The 4,395-nt window shown below is 49.9% G+C and overlaps 1 long non-coding RNA gene across 1 annotated transcript; it reads left to right on the top strand.

Moving 5' to 3' along the window:
- Nucleotides 1-220: 220 nt before the first annotated feature.
- LOC147970856 (uncharacterized) lies at nucleotides 221-3,556 on the top strand. The gene is made up of 2 exons (XR_015604323.1): nucleotides 221-758; nucleotides 1,843-3,556. It is a non-coding gene; the product is annotated as an uncharacterized LOC147970856 (long non-coding RNA).
- Nucleotides 3,557-4,395: the final 839 nt, after the last annotated feature.

Genomic DNA, 4,395 nt, shown 5'->3' with positions numbered 1-4,395 from the left:
ATTTTCCTGATCAATGTCATGTTGAAACCAACTTGGTTTGACTCACAAATAAATTCCTAGGAAATTAATAAGTGGTCCAAAAGCATTTAAATTGGCCTTTTCAAAATAAGCAATTATTTATAATTTTCCAAATGATGTGAAACATTGTATGTGGTCTCAAAATATTGCAATACTAATTATGTGGCCATCTACACTTTTTACAGAACTCTTCTGCTAACAAATTAATATGCAAAATAGAGTTATAAAAAATAGAAAACAAAAAAGGGAGAGAGGTGCTACTGGGCACTTTGGCCCATTTAGCTACAGAAAAGGCCCATCCCACACCCCCACTTGCCTCCTACCTCCGGTACAGTAACAGGGGGGAGCCGTGGCGGCCATCCCATGGCGCCCGGTCTCGTGCGGCCATCCCTGTCCCCCCCGGTCGGATAAGAGCATCGCCTGGACCCCCTCTTGACCACTCTGCCAACCCTAGTGCCCCTTTCCTCTCGCTCGCCCCTTCCCCTCTCAGATTCTCTCGCGCCCGAGACACAACCGCCGCCACCTCGTCGATCCCGTGGTCGTCGACCTCCCCTCATCGAGCCAAGGCGTCCAGGAGCTGAGCCACCTTCCCCTGCTTAAACTACGAGCATCAGCCCGAGCTAGGAGGCCGCGTACACTCGCCATCGACGTCGTCTTCGCCCACGGCCGCTGCATCTCGCCGTCGGATTCGTCGCGTCCCGGCCACCCTCGACTTCCTAAGCTCGTCCACGAGCATCGTGGTGAGGCCCTCGTCCGATTCCCCTGCTTTCCCCCCTCGAGCCGCCGCCATAGCCATCACCTTGAGTTCGCCTTGGTTTGCACTGAAGCCATGGCCGCACTCATCGCGAGCTCCTGCCGCCCAGACCGTGCCTCACCACGCAGCCAAGCCGCGCCTGCTCGCGCCCTGCCGTGCGCGCCGCTCCCTGGCCGCGCCCAGGCGCGCCGCCGCAGCCGCCCGTGGCCCTACCATTGCTCCGCTGCTCCTTTTACTGCTGCTGATGTCGCGTACATGCTGCTCCTGCCGCCTGCGCCTACCCATGGCCACGCCCGCTTGCTCCTCGCGCGCGGACGTCTGCCCAGGCCGTGTCCCCCTGCCCTACTACTGCGCTGCTCTACGTGTTGCTGCCGCGCTGCTGAACTGCTCTAAACAATGCTCCTGCCTCCTACTACTGTCGCTGATTGCTAATGCTGCTTGCTGAGCCGCTGTGCACTCCCATTCTTGTATGCCCAGCCATGCATCGCTGGCTGCGTATTGCCTAGCGTGGCCGGTCTAATTAGGTTAATGCTAGATTAGTTTTAGGGATTACATTAGTGTCTAGATTAGTCTATGTGTAGATGACATGTGGGTCTTATTCAATTAGGTTAGTTTTATTTAATTGTTCAGGTACAGCCTATGACATGTGGGCCACCTTCTTCCTTTTTGACCAGTCAACTTGACTTGGTCAACCCGTTTTAAAACAATTTCAAAAAAATTCAGAAAATGATTAAAACTTTGAAAATTATTATAAATTAAACCATAACTCCGATGAAAATGTTTTCTACATGAAAGTTGTTCAGAACGATGAGACGAATCCGGATACGCAACCCGTTCGTCCGCCACACATCTCTAGCATAGCAAACACGCAACTTTCCTCCTCCGATTCATTTGTTCGAAAACGTGAAACACCGGGGATACTTTCCCGGATGTTTCCCCCCCCTTCACCGGTATCACCTGTCCCTACGTTAGGTCACCTCTAGCACAACGTATTGTCGCATCTTGCTTTGTGTTACATTTGATTGCTCTGTTAATTATTGTGTTCCCTCTCCGTTACTTATTTCCGGTAGACTCCGAGACCGATGCCGATGTCCGTGTGATCGACTACATCGAAGATGACCCCTCCTTCTTGCCAGAGCAACCAGGCAAGCCCCCCTTGATCACCAGATATCGCCTATTTTTCTCTCTACTGCTTGCATTAGAGTAGTGTAGCATGTTACTGCTTTTCGTTAATCCTATTCTGATGCATAGCCTGTCATTGTAGCTACAGTTGTTGATACCTTACCTGTAATCCTAAATGCCTTAGTATAGGATGCTAGTTTATCATCAGTGACCCTACATTCTTGTCCGTCTGCCATGCTATACTATCGGGCCGTGATCACTAGGGATGTGATCACGGATATATATATTATATATCTTATACATGATACATGTCATGACTAAAGACGGGTCGGCTCGTAGAGTACCCGCGAGTGATTCACGGATTGGGGCTGGAAGGACCTTTGTCCCGACGGCCCTCTAGGTGGATCTTTGTGGCGGAGCGATAGGGCAGGTTGATACCACCTAGGAGAAAGGCGGGCCTGGCCCTAGTCGGCATTCGCGATTATTTTAAAATAACACGCTTAACGAGATCTTGGTATTTGATCTGAGTCGGGCCACTGGCCTATACGCATTAACCAACTACGCGGGAACAGTTATGGGCACTCGATGTCATGGTATCAGCCGAAGCCTTCGTGACGTCAGCGACTGAGCGGCGCGCGCTGGGTTGGACTGAAACGCCTGCTCTTGTATAAGGGAGGCTAGGTCTTCTCGCCGGCCGCGTACGCAACGTGCAGGTGTGCAATGGGCGATGGGCCCAGACCCCTGCGCATAGGATTTAGACCGGCGTGCTGACCTCTCTGTTGTGCCTAGGTAGGCTGCGACGTGTTGATCTTCCGAGGCCGGGCATGACCCAGAAAAGTGTGTCCGGACAAAGGGGATCCAGCGTGTTGGGAAATGTGGTGCACCCCTGCAGGGAAGTTTATCCATTCGAATAGCCGTGTCCCTCGGTAAAAGGACGACCCGGAGTTGTACCTTGACATTATGACAACTAGAACCGGATACTTAATAAAACACACCCTTCCAAGTGCCAGATACAACCGGTGATCGCTCTCTCACACGACGACGAGGGGAGGATCGCCGGGTAGGATTATGCTATGCGATGATACTTGGTAAACTTACCATCTACTCTCTTCTACATGCTGCAAGATGGAGGTTGCCAGAAGCGTAGTCTTCGATAGGACTAGCTATCCCCCTCTTATTCTGGCATTCTGCAGTTCAGTCCACATATGATACCCCGTTTCCATTTGATACCAATGCATACATATGTAGTGTAGCTCCTTGCTTGCGAGTACTTTGGGTGAGTACTCACGGTTGCTTTGCTCCATATTTCCCCCCTTTCTATACCCGATTGTTGTGACCAAACGATGGAGTCTAGGAGCTAGACGCCACCGTCGACGACGACTCCTACACTGGAGGTGCCTACTACTACGTGCAGGCCTCCGTCGACGACCAGGAGTAGTTTAGGAGGATCCCAGGCAGGAGGCCTGCGCCTCTTTCGATATGTATCCCAATTTGTGCTAGCCTTCTTAAGGCAAACTTGTTTGACTTATGTCTGTACTCAGATATTATTGCTTCCGTTGACTCTTGTGTTTTTCAAGCTTATGTATTCGAGCCCTCGAGGCCCCTGGCTTGTAATATAAAGCTTGTATTATTTTAATTTGTGTCTAGATTTGTGTTGTGATATCTTCCCGTGAGTCCTTGATCTTGATCGTACACATTTGCGTGTATGATTAGTGTATGGTCAAATCAGGGGCGTCACAGTTTCACCGTCAAACATTGCATGAGTAGGATTGATAACATGTGGGTATTGGGAAGTAGTTGATGAGGTAGAACCTATTGTCCTTTATTCAAACCCCTGGGAGTTACTACGTTATGCTTATACTGCTATGCTATGCTTGTAGACGTGGGTTGGTTTGAGAGAATTCATGACAGATGTGAGAGTTATTATTTAATGGTTAACTTAAAGTGGCTACTTCAATACACATATGGGTGGAATGGTAGGGGCACCCTGGAGCACCCAGTGGTTTGCTCGGGCACCTGGAGAACCCAGTGCTTGCCGAAGGGGATCCCGGAGGACCCGTGTGATCACCCTATGGAATGTCACCCAGGCTCAAAGGGATCATAAGATTATTCATGCTAGAAACTTCCGTGTGCAGACACAAGCCATTATGGGCTCTGGCATAGTTGACTAAGTTGGTGAGCTCTCGAAGAGGTGGACTAGCAGATGTAGGGGGATTGTAGGTGTACCGGTCTGCCCGGAGTAGAGAGTAAATGCTTCTGAAAGACTGTGTCTCGGTCATCCGTTTCTTGAACACCATGTAGTGCGAGAAATCCAACGGAGGAGATCGAGTTTCGGGGGAAAAGTGCGCAAACCTCTGTACAAAGTAATCATGATTAGCCGTGTCCCCAGTTATGGACATCTTGAGTATCTGATTCTTGAATTATCCTGTTGATCTCATCACGTTACTTAATTAATTTTTTGGGTTGTTAACTTTTAATTGGGATTGAGTTGGAGGAACCTT

Source organism: Triticum urartu, chromosome 5A, assembly GCF_056163025.1.
Source record: "Triticum urartu cultivar PI428250 chromosome 5A, HENAU_Tu73, whole genome shotgun sequence".
Classification (NCBI taxonomy): Eukaryota; Viridiplantae; Streptophyta; class Magnoliopsida; order Poales; family Poaceae; genus Triticum; species Triticum urartu.
Note: the sequence above shows the minus strand (reverse complement) of the source record. Positions and strands in the feature narration are given on the sequence as shown.